General features: G+C 46.4%; 1 protein-coding gene across 2 annotated transcripts in view; it reads left to right on the forward strand.

Moving 5' to 3' along the window:
• Positions 1-20,040, forward strand: part of LOC143995810 (DNA topoisomerase I, mitochondrial-like) — a 171,528-nt gene that overhangs the window by 17,827 nt on the left and 133,661 nt on the right. For both annotated transcript variants that reach the window (XM_077490522.1, XM_077490523.1), the window contains exon 2: positions 3,130-3,213. The gene's annotated coding sequence lies outside the window, so the exon portion shown is untranslated. The remainder of the gene's footprint in view (positions 1-3,129; positions 3,214-20,040) is intronic.

The following is a 20,040-nucleotide window of genomic DNA, read 5'->3' on the forward strand; positions in this document are numbered from 1 at the left end:
TTTGGCGAATCAAAAGTCCGTTGCAGCCCACACACGATCGAATAGTCTGACGGAATCAGTCCGTCGGACTTTGGATGTTGAAAAGTCCGCTCGTGTGTACGCGGCATTAGGGTTTCTCTAGGTGCTATGCTTTCCCCCCTCCCATTCTGATTCCTGCAAGGTCAAGGAAGTTTCAGGTGGAGATTACTACCTTTTTCTAAATGCACATCATTAGCCCAGGAGGCCGTGGTTCTCCATTCTGTAGGCCCTGTCTGTGGAACCCCCCCCCCCCCCCCGGGTTTTCCCGGTCTAGGAGTGTCTCCTTTCCCAGAGTCCAATCTGCTGTCCCCAGGTGGATCCTTGCAGCTTGGCTACTGAGGAGGAATTGCCGAAGGGCAAAGGGGTCTCAGACTGTTTAGTAGCCACTCTTCTGTATGGCAGGTAAATAGAAACTCAGACCATTTTCTTGAAGGTAGGGGGCCGTGATCGTATAGTGGTTAGTACTCTGCGTTGTGTCCGCAGCACCCCCGGTTCGTATCCGGGTCACGGCACCAAGGCGGTTCAATAGCTGGTGCTCAGAGAACTCTTTCAATTTGCACAGCCTTGTAGCCATTCTAGAGTTCCTGCAGTTAGGGGCAGATAAAGGTTTAGCCCCTGAAACATTGAAGAGTCAGGTTTTCGCTTCAAGCGTATTTCTGGAAAGGCATCTAATATCAGACCTTGGGTTAGTAAGGTTCCTTAGAGCCTTAAGTAGGCAAAGACCAAGCCTTTGGTCGCCCCCTTCCCAGTCGGGATCTTTCATTAGTTTTACAGGTTCTCACAAAAGAACCTTTTGAGCCATTGGAATCCTGCTCGTTATGGTTGATCACTCTCAAAACTGTGTTTTTTGTGGCGATCACTACGGCAAGGAAAGTGAGTAAACTCGAAGCCCTGTCTGTTAGGGCACTCCTTTTCCGGACCATTCAGTTTTTAAGACAGATCCGGCCTTTTTACCTAAGGTAGCCTCTAATCCTCAGAGAGTCCAAGAGATTATGCTGCCTGTTTTTTCGTTCAAAGCCAGTGAGAGAACAGGAACACATCTTAATAAATTGGACGTTAGAAGATGTGTCCTCCATTATTTAGATTGCACAAGTCAGTTCAGGAAGTCTGATTCACTTTTAGTGTTATTTTCAGGGGCTAGGAAGGGTTCCAAAGCCTTTAGACGTACGATAGCCAGATGGTTAAAGTCAGCCATTGGGCAGACTTACGTGGTTGGGGTGTTAGAGTCTCCAGTTGGAATTAGAGCACACTCAACCAGGGCAGTGGCAACTTCGCAGGCAAAGTGGGCTGGTGCGTCTCCTGAACAGATCTGTAGAGCCGCAACGTGGTTCAGTTTTTCTACGTTCGTGAAGCACTATAGACTGGATCTTCTGTCAGCCAAAGACCAAGCCTTTGGTCATAAAGTGCTGCAAGCAGTGGTCCCACCCTAAGACAAGGTACTCGCTTATCCTCTCAAAGGTGGCTGTCCTGAAAGACGAACTTGGGAAAAATGGAGTTACGTACCGGTAACATCCTTTTCCGGGAGTCTTTCAGGACAGCACCGGTTCCCACCCAGGTTTTTGGAGATCTTCGGAACTCATCACATGAGACCGTCAGGTAAGATTAAAAGTTTGTTTATTTTGACGTGTTCTTGTGTCTCCCCAGTTGGCCGGAGGTACTCTGGAAGAACTGAGGGACGGAGAGAGGAGGAGGCTTAAATTGTGAAATTGAAGGCAGTGTTTCCTAAGAGGGGAGGAGCCAGTGTCTCTCAAAGGTGGCTGTCCTGAAAGACTCCCGGAAAAGGATGTTACCGGGACGTAACTCCATTTTTTTTTTTTTAAATGCGCCCTGTCCCGCCAAGTTTGCATGCAGAAGCGAACGCATACGTGAGTAGCGCCGCATAGGAAAGTGGTGTTCACACCACACATGTGAGGTGTCGCCGTGATCGGTAGAGCGACAGCAATAATTCTAGCCCCAGCCCTTCTCTGCAACTCAAAACATGCAACCTGTAGAATTTTTTAAACGTCACCTATGGAGATTTTAAAGGGTAAAAGTTTGTCGCCATTCCACGAGCGGGCGCAATTTTGAAGCGTGACATGTTGGATATCAATTTACTCGGCCTAACATTTTTCACAATATAAAAAAAATTGGGCTAACTTTACTGTTGTCTTATTTCTTTAATTAAATAAATAATTTTCCAACAAAAAAGTGCGCTTGTAAGTCCACTACACAAATACGAAATACGGTGTGACAGACAGTATTGCAACGACCACCATTTTATTCTCTAGGTTGTTAGAATACAAAATATATATAATGTCTAGTTCTAAGTAAAGGGGAGAAGATGGGCAGTGAAAGCTCCATTAGCATTGCTGGCTGTCATACTAACAGCCACCACTAGAGGGCGCCAGATTCCAGAAGGAAAAATAGGACTGCAGAAGGCCTCAAAGCCTTCAATTACCGGCCAGTGGCCCGACGCGATCACGCCAGGGGGATGCACGGAGACAGGATACCCCCAGTTGTGCTGCCCCAGGCGCCAGGGGGTTTGTCGAACCCTGGTGTATATACTATTAGAGGAATGATATAGTGCATATACTATTAGAGGAGAGATATACTATTAAAGGGTCAATCTAGTAAATATCATCAGACTCATTAAATTTAACCCCATTTTGTTACTGGCCGATTAATCGATCATGAAAATAGTAATCGATTAATTTCATAATCAATTAGTTGTCGATTAATAAATTAGTTATTTCAGCCCTACAGGAAACCCATCAATTTAACAGTTCGCAAAAAGATACATTCCGGGAATGGAACCGTCACATCGGTTGTTCTCTCAACTGTCCAATGGCCGGTGTCCTAACTGATCACATGTGCGGCACCATGGCAGTTGAAGAGGCCAAGATGGCGGCTTCCTTGGCTGAAGATGATGGAAGGGTTGTAAAAAAAATCTTTTTTTTTTCCGAGAAATTAATCTTTGAAACCTCAAAACTTTATATATTTTCTAGTCTGTAAAAGAAAAAAAAAAATACACAAAAACCAACACGGTTGCGGTCCATGTTTTGGATGCCATTAAGAAGTAACGGCACTGTAAGTGCAGTGCGCTTTCTTATGCATTTTTTTGTCTGTTTGCAGAAACTCTCCTTTCCGGCCGACCTTCTGCTACACATAAGAGCTGTGTGTACAGGGAGCTTCTACCGAGCATTTGCAGAAATTTTGGTATGATGATGCAGGTTTGAACCCTTTGTGTTCCTTCAACAGGTTTAAAATTTTATGTGTGTGTGTGTATATATATATATATATACACACACACACACACACACACACACCACTCACATTTGTGTAAATCTTTTCTTCTCTCTTTTCATGTGACAACACTGAAGAAATGACACTTGTCTACAATGTAAAGTAGTGAGTGTACAGCTTGTATAACAGTGTAAATTTGCCGTCCCCTCAAAATAACTCAACACACAGCCATTAATGTCTAAACCGCTGGCAACAAAATTCAGTACACCCCTAAGTGAAAATGTCCAAATTGGGCCACAATTAGCCGTTTTCCCTTCCCCGGTATCATGTGACTCGTTAGTGTTACAAGGTCTCAGGTGTGAATGGGAAGCAGGTGTGTTAAATTTGGTGTTATCGCTCTCGCTCTCTCATACTGGTCACTGGAAGTTCAGCATGGCACCTCATGACAAAGAACTCTCTGAGGATCTGAAAAAAAAAAAAGAATTGTTGTTCTACATAAAGATGGCCTAGGCTATAATTGCCAAGAGCCTGAAACTGAGCTGCAGCGCGGTGGCCAAGACCATACAGCGGTATAACAGGACAGGTTCCACTCAGAACAGGCCTCGCCATGGTCCACCAAAGAAGTTGAGGTCACGTGCTCAGCGTCATATCCAGAGGTTGTCTTTGGGAAATAGACGTATGAGTGCTGCCAGCATTGCTGCAGAGGTTGTGGGGGTGGGGGGTGTCAGCCTGTCAGTGCTCAGACCGTACGCCGCACACTGCATCAAATTGGTCTGCATGGCTGTCATCCCAGAAGGAAGTTTCTTCTAAAGATGATGCACAAGAAAGACCACAAACAGTTTGCTGAAGACAAGCAGACTAAGGACATGGATTACTGGAACCATGTCCTGTGGTCTGATGAGACCAAGATAAACGTATTTGGTGTCAGATGGTGACAAGCGTGTGTGGCGGCAACCAGGTGAGGAGGACAAAGACAAGTGTGTCTTGTCTACAGTCAAACTTGGTGTACGTATATTGATTAGTTTTAGCATCTACAAAATGGAGGATCGATTTTATGGCATTTTTATTATTTACTTTTTACTAGTAATATCAGTAATCAGCAATTTTTAGCGGGACTGCGACATTGCTGCGGACAGATCGGACACTTTTTTTTTTTTTAGGACCAGTGACAGCGATCGGCGCTAAAAATAGCCACTGATTACTGTATAAATGACACTGGCAGGAAAGGGGTTACCACTAGGAGGCGATCAGGGGGGTTATTTCTAACTGTGTGGGGGGTGGGGACTAACTGAAGGAGGGAGAGAGGGGGATCCCCTTCTGCTGTGCTGAGAGTGAAATTGTGGAAGTGATAGCGGTATTCGATTGCAAAGGAGCAGACTTCAATTTCCATATTCAAAGTATACATTAGAGCTGCACAATTAATCGTCAAGAATCGTTATTGCGATCTTGACTAAAGTGTTTCACAATTCTTGCTATGCAAAGAATTCTCTCTGCTCTTCTGAAGCCACAGCCCTCAAAAGAAAGGAAGGGAAAAAAAAAACGGGCAGTCTGCCAAGAATCCAAACATTCTTTAGGCCCCTTTCACACATGCGGACGATATGTCCGTATTTCATCCATCCGTTTGCGGATGAAATACGGACATACATTCATCCCTATGGGATAGCGGGTGTCTGCGGATGAGCATCCGCAGACACCCGATTTCGTCCGCCTCCGCAACAGTCCGATTCTGCAGACAGAGGAAAATCCTATTTTTCTATCCGTCTGCAGAGCGGATCGGACGAACACGGACAGACGGTCCGTGCTCGTCCGATCCCCATAGAGGAGAGCGGAGAGCTGACAGGGCGGTCCCCGCACAGTGTGCAGAGACCGCCCTGTCCGCAGCCGGCTCAGTGGGGACAACGGAGCGATCCCCGCTGAGCGAGCGGATCTTCACGGGGCGGATCATTACTGATCCGCCCCGTGTGAAAGAGGCCTAATGGGTTGAATTTAAGTATAAACATTGTAACAATTTGTTAATGGAATAGACTTTGTAAGTGAAAAAAGTTTAACCACTTAAACATTAAACCTGTTTCTGAGATTTGTTGGTTTCCAGATAAAATATTTTTTTATTTTTTTTGCTAGAAAATTACTTGGGACACACACACACACACACACACACACACACACACACACACACACACACACACACACACACACACACACACACACTTTAATGAATAAAAAATAAAAACTAACCGGTAAAGTTAGCCCATTATTTTTTTTTTGTATAATGTGAAAGATTTTACGTCACGAGAATTGTGAAAGAATCGTGATCTTTTTACTAGAGGCCGACCGATATATCGGTCGATATTTGGCATTTTTCAATTAATCGGCATCGGCCGATTGTGCTGATAAAAAAAGCCGATTACATGTTCAGTGCGACTGGAAAAAGACTTCTGTAATAGAAGTCAATGTAAGTTGCCTGAAGACATCAGTGAAGGACTTTCCTCCTCTCTGGGCAGTCTGCCAAGAAAAGATCAAAGTGATTTAATGTTTCTTCTTCAATGGACTGAACTCCCTGTGTAGAAGTTCTCAGTTTAACCATTTTAAAGACTTAGGCTCGGTTCACACAGGGGCGACTCAGATCAGACTTCAGGTCGCCCCTAGTCGCCTCAGGTCGCACAACATTTAAAAATCAATGTAAGTGAATGAGAGCCGTCTTAATGCACGCTACTGAAGTCGCTCCGACTTCAGAAAAGGTTCCTGTACTACTTCAATCCGACTTGTAGGCGACTTGTACCCATTGATTTCAATGGAGGTCGCCTCCAAGTCGGATCTCTGTCTATACGGAGGCGACTTTGACAGAATTATTGGCTCTGAAGGGGGAACTCCACGCCAAATTTATGAAAAAAAAATTTGGCGTGGGTTCCCCCTCCGAGAGCATACCAGGCCCTTAGGTCTGTAATGGATTCCAAGGGGAACCCCCTACGCCGAAAAAATGGCGTGGGGGTCCCCCCAGATCCACACCAGACCCTTATCCGAGCACGCTACCCGGCCGGCCAGGAAAGGGGGTGGGGACGAGCGGGCACCCCCCCTCCTGAGCCGTACCAGGCCGCGTGCCCTCCACATGGGGGGTGCCTTGGGGGAGGGGGGCGTGCGGCCCCCCCACCCCAAAGCACCTTGTCCCCATGTTGATGAGGACAAGGGCCTCTTCCCGACAACCCTGGCCGTTGGTTGTCGGGGTCTGCGGGCGGGGGGCTTATCGGAATCCGGGAGCCCCCTTTAATAAGGGGGCCCCCCGGATACCGGCCCCCCACCCTATGTGAATGAGTATGGGGTACAATGTACCCCTACCCATTCACCTGTGAAAAAAGTAAAAAAAAAAACACACAAGATAAAATAGTTTATTGCACAGCTCCGGGGGTCTTCAATCTGTATATTACATAATAAGTAAGGAGCATAGGAACATGTATACACATAAGCAAATAGACATTTTCTGATTATCATTATGTACATTAGATTCCTTAACAGTCCCCCCTAAAATGGCTATTTTCTTCTGTCCCTCATCTAAAGGTCCTACTCACCTGGCCCATTCTCCTCAGCAACTCTTTTTAACCACTTCCCGACCAGCGCACGACGATGTACGTCGACAGCATGGCACGGGCAGGCATATTGGCGTACATGTACGTCCAATATTCGTTGCCGCCGTGCCATCGGGAGCGCGCCGCCGGCGGCGCGCTCCCGCGCTGGTCGGTACCCCCGTGAGTCCGGTCGCGGGACCCGCGGACTCGATCGCCGCGGGCATCCCCGCGATCGTCTCACGGAGCGGCCGAATGGAGGAAATGCTGTATAAACAACATTTTCCCATTCTGCCTAGCAACTAGTGACGCTGATCTCTGCTCCATGTGATTGGAGCAGAGATCAGTGTACACTAAATGAAAGCCCAACCCCCCCCACAGTTAGTAACACACCCCTAGGAACACTTAACCCCTACACTGCCACCCACAGGTTAACCCCTTCACTGCCAGTGTCATTTACACAGGAATCGCTGCATTTATATAGCAGTGATTACTGTATAAATGACAATGGTCCCAAAAATGTGTCAAAAATGTCCGATGGGTCCCCGACAATGTCACAGTCACAATAAAAATCGCAGATCGCCGCCATTACTAGTAAAAAAAAAATAATAAAAAATTATTAATAAAAATGCTATAAAACTATCCCTATTTTGTAAACGCTATAACTTTTGCGCAAACCAATCAATAATCGCTTATTGCGATTTTTTTTTTTACCAAAAATATGTAGAAGAATACGTATTGGCCTAAATTGAGGGAAAAAAATGTTTTTTTATATATTTTTGGGGGATATTTATTATAACAAAAAGTAAAAAATAATGCGTTTTTTTCAAAATTGTCGCTCTATTTTTGTTTATAGCGCAAAAAATAAAAACCGCAGGGGTGATCAAATACCACCAAAAGAAAGCTCTATTTGTGGGAAAAAAAGGACGTCAATTTTGTTTGGGAGCCACGTCGCACGACCGCGCAATTGTCAGTTAAAGCGACGCAGTGCCCAATCGCAAAAAGTGGTCTGGTCTTTGACCAGCAAATTGGTCCGGTCTGAAAGTGGTTAAGCTGTATATAGAGTTAGGCAGCAACTAGTTCACTACCCCCCTCGATACAGCTGGAGAAGGGCAATCAGGTGCTATCTACCCCTATAACCCTATAGGATTGTGAGATTTTGGATAGGGAGTGACTGTAGAGGAGTGAAGGGTTTGTCATCCTCCATCATAAGAGGGTCCTCTTCTTGGTGGAGAAATGTAGGTGGGCTGTTGTCTACAGCCTTGCTCATTAACTTCTTTACGAAAGGTAGAATACAGCATACAATCGGGGCTAAAAGAACCAGGATTATTAGTACCGTTACCCCTATCTGGGCGAGCACCTTCTGCCACCCACTCATCCAGCTAAAATATTTATTATATTATTGAGTTCTTCTTCAACTCCAATGTCAAATCTTCTAATTTCTTTATAGCTAAAGTTACTTTACCATTTGGGCCGGTATTATCAGGAATGTAGGTGCAACAGATTCCCGTTTTTTTCTATGATTTTACAGACACTTCCTTTCTCAGCTAACACCATGTCTAAGGCCATCCGGTTCTGGAATGTCATGTAAGAAGTGGGGTGTAACTGGTCAGCAATTCTCTGGAGGGCATCTTTAGTGTAATTAATGAATCTTTGTTGGTTATAGTATATGTAATTGATCCAATCTACATTCTTGTTCACAGTTATTATGGGGATCAAAGACTCAAAACCAACTTTTACCTGATCCCTGGATTTGAATTTATCATTGACCCCCCTTGGAACTCCTATAACATCTATGTATCAGGAGTATCTTCTGCTTGGATATGGAGGGGCATAATGACCTTTTCAAGGGCACATTCACCGGTCCAGATTCCCTCTAATCTGGTCCAATGTTCCAACCCACTGTCCCTCCCAGGAACCACAATTCTGGCCCCAGTAACTGTCTGTAAAACACACATATATATCCTTACCATCAGGGATGTCACTGTACCAATGGCATTGCCATGAAAGAGTCAAACGGACAAGGTACCATGTCACAGTAATCAAAGGTAAAGGTGGTCACATGTCTACCTGAAGTTATACCAAAATGTAATTGTTGTTTTTTTTTTTTTTTCTGTGATGACCCCCTCCTGGGCCTCCCCCCTAGACCAAACAGAAAAAGGATATACAGCATGGTCGTTATGAAGTGGGCGGGATCTTGTCCTTGGGGGTGGAGCTTTCTTGCAGTGGGAAGCGTGTATTCAGGTATTCTTCCGGGACAGTTCGACTGAGGTGGCTGTGGTCAGCAAAACTTGGAATGGACCATCATATCTGGGTTCAAGAGAATGTTTTCTCACAAATTTCTTTACCAGCCCCCAATCTCCAGGCAGTAGTTGGTGTGTTCCTGTATCTAATTCAGGATCTGGAATGGAAGAAAACACCTGGACATGCATTTGGGTTAATTCTCGTGATAATGCGGTTACATAATTAGTCAACACATCAGATTGCAACTGTAACTGTTGTGGAAAGTAACAGCCAAGTCTGGGGCTGAACCAAACTAAATTTCATAAGGGGATAGGGCATATTTCCCCCGGGGTGTGTGTCTGACACTGAACAGGGCAATGAGCAAACTGTCTGGCCGACTCATGTTAGTCTTTTGGGCCATCTTCTAACATCCTGTTTTTCTAGTGTCCCTTTCATCCTTTCTACCTTCCCGCTACTTTGAGGGTGGTAAGGGGTGTGTAGAGCCAACTGAACCCCCAGTGCTGCCCTAATCTTTTGTAAGGGTTGCTGTGAAGGCTGGGCCTGATCGCTCTCTATCACCTCTGGGACCTCAAATCTACATACTATCTCACTCAGTAGTTCCTTAGCTGTGGTCCTGGCAGTCATGTCCACCTCCACTAGGGGGCGTATTCGAATCTGTCACTCCTTGGCATTTGGGAGTGATCAATTTGTATCCTCTGGAAGGGGTATAGAGCTTTTGCCAGGTGCTTCTTCTGTGCCTTTTCTGTACATTCTGGGTTACATTTGTCGCAGATAGTGCATGATCTACAGAAGTTGTTGGTCAATGTAGTAACTCATAAGTTCATAAGAGTCTTTGTCAAGTGGGCAGTTCCATTTGCCCATTGCACCATGGCTGGGTACATACTCCTGGGTAGACAAGGCTTCTTGTTGAACTCGAATAGTCCATCTCTGAGAGTTCCTCCTCTCCGTTTCCAGCTTTCCTTCTCATCCGGACTTGCTACTTCCTGTAATTATTTCAGATAAACTCTGTCCACTGAGAGTCTGTAGGATAAGCATGGAGTGGTCTTCTTCTACCACCCTGCTGTCCACTTCCCGTGGAACACTGGCTGTCTGTTTGGCAGCTGAATTGGCTAGATTGCCTCGAGCTTCCTTCGAGTTGAGTTTGTTGTGTGCTTTACTTTAGAATAGTCACTTGGGTTGGGAGAAGCAGGGCGTCCATCAAGTCCTTGATGGCTGAGCTATTTCACAGGTGTTCCTGCAGCCATCAGGAACCCTCTGTCCTTCCAGATAACACCAAAATCATGGGCAACGCTGAAAGCATATCTTGAGTCCGTATGAATGTTGGCTCTTTTTCCCTCTGCCAATTTACATGCTGTAGTAAGTGCTTGCAGCTCTGCCACCTGTGCAGACATCACCGGCGGTAAGGTTTCAGTTTGGAGAACCGAGTTTTCAGTGGTGACCTGGATCCTGCAGGGGTATTTCACTCACAGTGGGGAGATGCGTGGTTTCCAGCCGCATTCGTTCGATGCAGTCATGGGGTGACAAGTCAAGACTCGACTCCTCCTCCTTACCCCCCTCGAGAAGTGGAAGAAGGGTGGTAGGTTTCGGTGTTTGACAACGTAATAGAGTAATGCTGTCTAGAAGGTAGGAACACAGGAGTCTCAAGTGTCTGGCAATGGACAGATGTTTCGGCTGGATCTTGGTGGAGTATGGGAGCAATGTCATGGGGAGCAAGCAGAACGAGGCAGAGTCCGAGAGCCAAGTCCAAAGTTTTGTCAAACAAGGCTTGTGCAGCAAAGACAGCTCACAGACACGATGGGCCTCCTCTTGCTATCGCATCCAGCCGACAGGAATAATATCCTATAGGGCGTAGGCAGATGCCGTGTGATTGGGCGAGTACACCTGTAGCATGTCCCAGATGTTCGGATACAAAGGGCTTGAACGTTTTGTCGTAGTCTGGGAGCCCTAGCACCAAAGATGGTGTGCTTGAAGGCCTCAAAGTTGGATATTGCTTCAGGAGACATCTGGAAGGGGGTCTGCTTTCAGGGTATCATACAAAGCTTGCATCAGTAGGGAGCCTTCTGGAATCCATGCTCTGCAATACGAAATTAGTCCAAGGAAGGAATGAAGGGGCTTCTGGCCTTGTGGCAGTGGGATGTCGGAGATTGCTTACACCCTGTCTTCAGTGAGGTGTCCAAGAACAATTACAGATGTTGAGCACCACTGCAATTTGGGCTTTGAAGCTTTGCAACCCTGTGTGGAAAGATAGCACAACTGGCTTTCTGAGGTGACTTCAACAGTGGGTAAGTCAGCTGCACAGTGGAGAAGGTCATCAACATAGTGGTGGAGAATCACTTCCAGGTGATCCTCTTGTTATGTGTCAGGGATGATAGCCGTAGCATTTGCAAACTAGCTTGGAGAGTTCTGTGCCCCTTTTTTTGGCATAACTGCCCAGGTATACTGTTTCTTTTCGTGGGAGAAGGCAAAGAGGTACCTGCAGGAAGGATGCAGGGGTACACTGTAGAATGCATTTGCCAGGTCCTCCACAGTGAAGTACTCAGCAAATGGAGGTACAGCTGATAATAAGGTATGTGGATTTGGCACAATTGGGGTGTCCAACACTGTGACTTCGTTAATTGCTCGCAGATCCTGCACCATCCTGTATCTGTCAGGTTCTCCCTTAGGTGTTTTCTTCTTGACAGGAAAAAGAGGTGTATTACATGGTGAGGTACAGGGGATCAAGGCCCCATTCTGGACCAAGGCAGCTACATGTTTCTAGATAGCTTCTGATTGAGCCAACTTAAGTGGGTATTGTGGTTTCCGGGGCAATGATGCGCCCTCTTTGAGCTTGACTGAAACTGGTGGCACTTTTAAGTGACCAATGTTTTCCGGGCCTGTGGACCATAGACACGCAGGGATTCTGTCAAGTACTTCTTTTGGTATTGAACTTGGAGTTATTGCTCCATGAAGTGTCATCATAAGAGGCAGAGAACACAAGGCAAATGAGTCTTACAAGGATAGGGGAGTATGTAACTTCACCCCCCCTTCAGGTGTGAAGATGATTGACGCCTGTAGTCTGGACAGCACATCAGCTCCTTGTAGATTCAAGGGACATGTAGAGGACACCACAAATCTGGTAAGCAAATCAGGAAATGTCCCCACTTGGAGAGGCTCAGTGAGTGGACTGGAGCGGGGCACCCCATCCACTCCCACGCAGGAAACATCAATAGTGGAAAGGAAAGAATTATCAGGCAGGTCCTCAGCCCTCAACACACTCCTGGCTGCACTCATGTCAATGAGAAAAGTGGTAGGTTTTCCTTGTATAGGTAACGTGACCTTTGCTAGGGGTCCCCCAGTCTCATTTGAGGACACTGTCATAAGGGGTGACATGGGTTTGCCCATTTCCTAGCGTGAGTTGGGGCGTGGTGGTGGAGGTTCATGTCCACGTTGCCCTTCGCGGGGATCCCTGTCTTGTCTCGGATATCTTGGGGCTCTGCATACTCTTCTGATGTGACCCCGCTTCCCACAGTTGTAACAGATGATCTTTTCCCTGGTATTGGGCAGTGGTGGTGGACGAGTAGGCGGGATCTTCGTCTTGTGTTACCATGAGGGGCGTTGTTTTTTTTTCCTTTTTGGTTTTCTATCCCTCTGGCCACCAACAGTAAATCGGACATTTTCATTGAGCGATATTCAGGGCGGGCCACCATCAAGCTTTTTCTGATATCCTCTCTGAGTCCTGAGACAAAAGCAAATAACGTGTGTGTGTGGCTTTTCATAGAAGGAGAAGCCCAGATCATCAAAGGCCTGTATGAGTCTAGCATGATACTTCAGACTCCCCTTTATCTTGGGCAATATCTTGGATTGTGGTGGTCTGATCTGCCAATTTCTCCTTTGCCCAGTCGCGGAGTTGTGCACAGAACTCCACGCCTGAGGTGTAGGAAGTGGCACTTGTCAGGCAGACATCCTAGTAGGGCCGCCTGCATAACTGGCCAAAAGACATGTCCTGCTTTAATTTGGCATAGGCTGATCAAGTCTCTCCAGGCAGCTTAATAAGTTTCTTGTATCTGCACTATCCTGCGGTAGAAGGGCATTGGCTGTTTCTCTGGGTCAAGCAAACTTGTCACTAAGGTTGCTGCTTGTGATGGGGTAAAAGCGACATACATCACCAGTGCCCCTTCTGGTAACCGAGACTGGTGTTGGGGCGGGGGGCTGAGAATGGGCACTGTTTCTCATGGTTGTCAGCATATGTTTGAGATCCTCTCGGAACTGTGAGTCCGGAGCCGGATTAGGGGTTAAATCAGCAGGTGGCCTTGCTGCCTGTTGTTGGTCTTCCCACTCGGACGCTTCTTCATCATTAACATAATCCGGCCTGTGAAGGTAGTGCTTCCATATTAGGGAAGACATGTTTGTGGTAGGAACCATCCTGGTTTAAAACGGGAAGAACTGGTTATATGCCATGGCTGGGCCTATTGGATGTACCAAGATGGCCGCCGGCAGGAAGTGCACTGGGCTGTGCCTGAAATCAGGGCTTGGGTGTACCAAGATGGCTGCCTGGGAGTGGTCACAGTGGGTTGTGCTCGGGTTGGGGTGGTGAGAAGGGAGTGGGCGTTAGGCGGATAGCAGGGTTGTCCCTCTCCTCCTTCGTTCCAGTTTTTGTATGGGGGCGGTACAGCCACATTATCAACTCTGTGATTCACATACATAGTACAATTTGCATCTTTCTTGATTTCCTCTTCTATCCAACCCTCTTTGCAATGCCCTTGCCGTCCTGAACCATGCTTCTGCCATATCCAATAAGCCGTTATCACACAGAGCGCCTCTTTGTTCTCTTATCAGCACACACCATTCCTCTTCTTCTTGCAACATTTTCTCTCCTCTTCTAATATCACATTCTAGCATTCTCTCTCTCTCTCTCTCTCTCTCTCTCTCTCTCTCTCTCTCTCTCTCTCTCTCTCTCTCTCTCGACGGCTTAAGAGGAGAATACAGGCAACAAATTGGTTAATACTCCTCTGACTGCTGTCTTATCAAAGAATTCCTAGGGTGGGGGCTCGCATCCCTGCGAGAGATCTGTCTCTTCCCACACTCCTGACTGTTCTCTTCGAGGGTCAAAACTAGCATGTCAGAGGTGGTGTGGAGCAGTGGCTTATGGCCCAACTGATCCTTCAGGTAGCCACTTTCTCTCACCGTCGCCCTCTTCGTGTATGGCAAACAGTAATGGACAAATACACACAGTACAGGACATGACACCTGACACTCTTTGAACTGCAAAGATAGCTCTCGGGAAAAGCTCACCTGAGTCACAAGACTGCCAAATTCCAGCTAGCCTTCGTTCAGTCTGCCCAATTTTCCGCAGCTGAGATTAACCCTCGAGGAAAGCTTTCCCGAGCAGAACATTTATAGAAGTTTTGCAAGACTGCCACTTCCGCAAGCCTTCTTTCAAACTGCCCTAATTCACAGCTTGAGATTAACCCTCAGAGGTCCTACACAGCCAACCTCGAGTAACCCCGTCTATAAATGCCTGCAGAATTCCACCCCACCACTAGAGGTAGAATCTAGGGGTGAGGATGGACACACGCCTGCAGCTGCACTTTCAGTCTGCTAAATTTGCAGTCCTTCAGAATGACAGACACTGAACAGATAATAGTCAGCAGAAAACCATTAGCAGGTTCGTTAAAACAGCTTCAGGCGAGAAATAAGTTGCCTGCCTCTTTGAACAATCAAAAGGAGCCAACAAGACAAAATCAACGGGCCCAACCAGAGAAGTCGTACAAATGGTAAGGATAAATATGCTTACCGTACTGTTAGGGCTGCGCGCTTAACCCCCTTCTCTGATCTGGCCAGCTGTTCAGTCCTGGAATGCGGTCTCCCTTCGATTGAAGCCTGAAGCCCCACACACGGGCGCCAGTTGTAATGGATAAGAACTACAAATTAGTTCTTGGTTATCTGCTGCTATTTCTAATTAAAAAGTATAAATGTGCATGCACATTTAGAAGTAAACACTCTCTGAGATACGTTCAGCTCAGGCTACTTCTAACTTCTGATCTATTGGTGGGCGGTGTTAATATTTTATACAGAAAGATACGTCATTGCTATGTCAGTCTAGCAGGTACATCTCATGGGTTACAATACAAGAGAAATGAAGAAACTTGATGCTTGAAGCTTGGTTGAAGCTGGTTTTCTTATCTCAAATGAATTCTTCTAACGCGGGGGATGTAGGGTATAGACGCCATCTTACCTCCGAACAGAGTCAATCTGTATATTACATAATAAGTAAGGAGCATAGGAACATGTATACACATAAGCAAATAGACATTTTCTGATTATCATTATGTACATTAGATTCCTTAACAGAATCGCCTGTGACTATTACATACACGCTGTTACCTTACAGCCATGAGGTAAGAGGGCATCTTATCATAGTGCACTGCACGGAAGAGGCCATCACCTTGCACCACAAACCTAAACTGGATGCACAGAAGTGTGTTTTGTAGAGGGTGTCGCCAGCGACGAAAAATCATACTGCACTTTTACCTTCTATTTTTTTGCACAGAAGAAAGTGAGTCGCCTTATTTTTTTTGCATGTTGCACTTTTTTATTTATCACTCTTCAGAGGATTATTTATCGCTTTTTTGGAGGACTTTTTATTTTAATTTTTATTTCTGTTTTTGTTGATCATTATATTAAGAAATGCTCATGTGATATGCACAGTACACTTTGATACATTTGTACGTTATTGTTCATTGTCTGTCTAGACCAGTGATTCTCAATCAGGGTTCCATGGAACCCTAGGGTTCCTCCAGAGGTTGTAGGGGTTCCTTCAGCATTGGGCAATTTCTGCCTCTCAGATAAATTCCCACCGACCCTGTTGATCTTTTTTAGCTATCCGTAAGGAGGTAATTCTTCCCAATGACCACAAGTGTAAGGACCATTCTTCCCTCTGACCATCACACTAATGTATCATGAGTTTTAGATTTCTAATTTTAAGAAGGGGTTCCTCGAGACCGGAGAACTATTTCAAGGGTTCCTCTGTGTTGAAAAGGTTGAGAAAGGCTGCCCTAGACCTTCCAGGTCACACACCACGCACCACACGCTCTCTAGGTTATTTTTGTATACTAGTTAGTACTATCTAACAGCGCAGCACTCGTTTTTGATTTTCCTCTTGTGGTTATGGAGTAACCTTCCAGTGCTCTGCAGCAGTTATCACCTCTTCCTTTTTATCACAGCGTGGGAATACCTACTATATACGATAGAGAGAGATCGCTGTTCCTGATTACTAGCAACAGCAGATCTCGCTCTCCTCCCTTGTCAGAATGAGGATCTTTTTATTTACATTAACAGATCCCCATTCCATGCCCTCTGAGAAGCGACTCGAGGGTCGCGTGGTGGGCGCACGCTCCCTTTACCCCCCTTAAAGCAGCATATATTGTCATATTATATTGGCATATAACATATATTGTCTAATTGTGAGCCACCCTCTTGGCTCTCTGCCTGGCAGCTGTGGGGTTAAATCTGTGTGTGGTCACTCAGCTCTCCTCTCCTCTTACAGACTGCCCTTGAAATTCTGTGTATACCTGGGAGATTGCCTCTGATATAAGTACTGGCATGTTCTGTGTCTCTGCTCGGCTGTTACACTGGACCTGGTTCTCTATCCCGCCCCATGACATTGTGCCGGTTCCCAAGAAGAGAGAGAAGAGGTCGGGCGCATGCCCAGAGGGTGAAGAATTTCACAGGAGAAAGAGAAGCAGTGCAGACTGGGGGGTTAGCAAGGCAGGGACGCGGTCTACCAGAAATCGACAGGAAGCCTGCGATTGACGGGTTGCCGACCCCTCGCTATTGATCATCTGTGGGGCCTCCTCAAACGGAAGATGGAGCGCAAGGTCTCCAACATCCACCAGCTCCGTGATGTCATCATGGAGGAATGGAAGAGGACTCCAGTGGCAACCTGTGAAGCTCTGGTGAACTCCATGCCCAAGATTGTTAAGGCAGTGCTGGAAAATAATGGTGGCCACACAAAATATTGCTACTTTGGGCCCAATTTGGACATTTTTACTTAGGGGTGTACTCACTTTTGTTGCCAGCGGTTTAGACATTAATGACTGTGTTGAGTTATTTTGAGGGGACGGCAAATTTACACTGTTATACAAGCTGTACACTCACTACTTTACATTGTAGACAAGTGTCATTTCTTCAGTGTGTGTATGTGTGTTAGAGCTGCACAATTGTTAAAAAATCGTGATCTTGATTCACCTCCTCTTAGATCTCTCCTGCAGAGTTTTCCAATTCTTTCATATAAACAAGTGGAGAGACTTATCTGCTCACTCAGCTGTCAAAAAAAAAACATGGGGGCAGTCTGCCAAGCTTTTTTTTTTTTTTTTTTTTTTTTAACTTGCAACATTGTAACTAAGCTTCCTTCTTGGATCAAAGGGCTAGATCTGTGTAAATAAATAATCCAGGCCGACTGCTAAGTTTTCAAGAAGTGTAACCACTTAAAGTCTAAATCTTTTTCTGAAACTTCTTTCTTATGTTAAAATCAATATTTTTTGCTAGAAAATTACTTGGAACCCCCAAATATTATTATATATATTTTAGCCCTAGGGAAAAAAATTTACTATTTTTTTTTTTTTGTTGTTGTTTATATTCAAGTGTATTTTTCATAAAGAAATTGCATTTGAAAAACCGCAGCACAAATCTTGTGACATAAAAAATTGCAATGATCGGCAGTTTATTCCCTAGGGTGTCTGCTAAAAAATATAATGTTTGGGGGTTTAAAGTAATTTTCTAGCATGGCACTCGCTTTAACGTTCACGGCGATACCTCACGTGTGGTTTGAACGTATTTACATATTTGCACACGACCTACGTATGCGTTCACTTCTGTGTGTGAACATGCAGGGGTGGGGGCGCTTTAAATTTATTGTTAATTTTTACACTTTCTTTTTAAAAAGATTCCCTTGTAATATGAATAGGGCATGCCAAGTCCTCTTTGCGGTGAGCTCTGGGGTCTATAAGTCCCCAGATCTCAGCTCTAGGCTAGAAAGCCCGCGATGAGAATGAAGACAAAACGGCAGTCACACCTGGCCTCTGAAGGTCATTAGAGATGACAGGGGACCATCTGGTCCTCGGTCAGCTCTTTGGTAGGGATGGCTGCCGCCGGCCAATTCATTCTCCGGCTCGCCGATCGCACAACTAAGCCTGTAGAAGCAACCGGGGGTTGGGGGGTGGGGGGGGTTGGTGATGACACGGATGAACGAGTTTTGGGTGGATGGACTTGATTGGCCTGCACAGAGTCCCGACCTCAACCCAATGGAACACCTTTGGGATGAATCGGAGCAGGGCTCAAAATTTCAAGTCCTGAGCTACTAGCCAACCCTCAAGGGTTACCCGCCACCAGTTGCCCCGCCCCTAAACACGCCTCATAAATTATCTCATGAAATGACACTTAAATGTTTTATGCAAATTAACTTACAAAAATAAATATTAACAACTTTATCGGTGCCTCAGCACAGCCTTGTCGGTGCCCACCGTTGCAGCCTCGTCGGTGCCCACCATTGCACCAGATCATGACTGGAGGAAGAGGAGATCACAGCGTGGGATCACAGAGCAAAATAACACGCCGGAACAGCGTACATTACAACTGCCTCCCTTCGCCGTCGCACAAGCTCTTCCTGACCCCGCACCTGTGATAGAACGCATCCCAGCATTGGACCGGTGTTCTGTCTATCACAGGCGTGGGCTCAGGAGGAGGCGGGGCTGTGTGACGGCGAGCAGAGCGGAGGCAATTGTAATGTAAGCTTTTACAGCGGTCTATCTGCGCTCTGTGATCCCGCGGCTCTCCTTGCTCCATGAGAATGGCCCCGATCTACCCCACCCGCTGGTGATGCTTGTTAGCCCCCCCGCAACTCCCAGCTCCTCGCCAGCCCTCATTTTCTACTCGCAAAATGCAAGTGAAAAATTTGAGGGCTGATCTAGAGTGGAGACTGTGAGCCAGGCCTTCTCATCAAACATCAGTGTCTGACCTCACAAATGCGCTTCTGGAAGAATGGTCAAACATTCCCATAGACACCCTCCTAAACCTTGTGTACAGCCTTCCCAGAAGAGGTGAAGCTGTTATAGCTGCAAGGGGCGGGCCAACTCCATATTGAACCCTACGGACTAAAGCCCCCGTACACACTATCAGATTTTCTGCTGGTTTTTCCTTCAGATTTACCAAAGCCATATAATATACCATATAACCACCACCCCCTCCCTTTTTAGAATGTAAGCTCTACGAGCCGGGCCCTCCTGTACCTTTTTGTATTGAACTGTAATTGTGTTGTCCCCTTCGCTATACATTGTAAAGCGCTGCATAAACTGTTGGCGCTATATAAATTGTGTATAATAATATGAGGTCAAACTTTAGGAGTTTCAATGTGTAAGCAATCAGGCAGGCCCTTCTACTACATGGTTTTGGTAAATCTGAAGGAAAAACTCTGATGGTGTGTATGGGGCTTAAAGCGGAGGTCCACCCTAAAGTGGACCTTCCGCTCATCGGAACCCTCCCCCCCTCCGGTGCCACAATCGGCACCTTTCAGGGGGGAGGGGGGTGCAGATACCTGGATAATCCAGGTAACTGCACCCACTTCCGGGACAGCTCTCTGCGGAAAGGGGCGTAACTTACGCCCCTTTCCGCAAGTGCCCGCCCCTTCCCGCAAGTGCCCCGCTGCCTGCTGGGAAACACACAGCTCCCAGAGGCAGCGGGGAGCGTCCTTATTGCGCAGCGCAATTCGCGCATGCGCAGTAGGGAACCGGGAAATGAAGCCGAAAGGCTCCATTTCCTGATTCCCATACCCAAGATGGCGGCGGCAGGACCCGACAGATGACCTAGAGATCGGCTTCGGGTGCCGACATCGCGGGCGCGCTGGACAGGTAAGTGTCACTATTTTAAAAGTCAGCAGCTGCAGTATTTGTAGCTGCTGGCTTTTAAAAAAAAAAAAAAAACGCGGAGTCCCGGTGGACTCCCGCTTTAAGACTGGGATGCCATT

This window comes from Lithobates pipiens, unplaced genomic scaffold (assembly GCF_037356315.1).
Source record: "Lithobates pipiens isolate NorthernLeopardFrog02 unplaced genomic scaffold, aLitPip1_a1.2 Scaffold_19, whole genome shotgun sequence".
Taxonomy (NCBI): domain Eukaryota; kingdom Metazoa; phylum Chordata; class Amphibia; order Anura; family Ranidae; genus Lithobates; species Lithobates pipiens.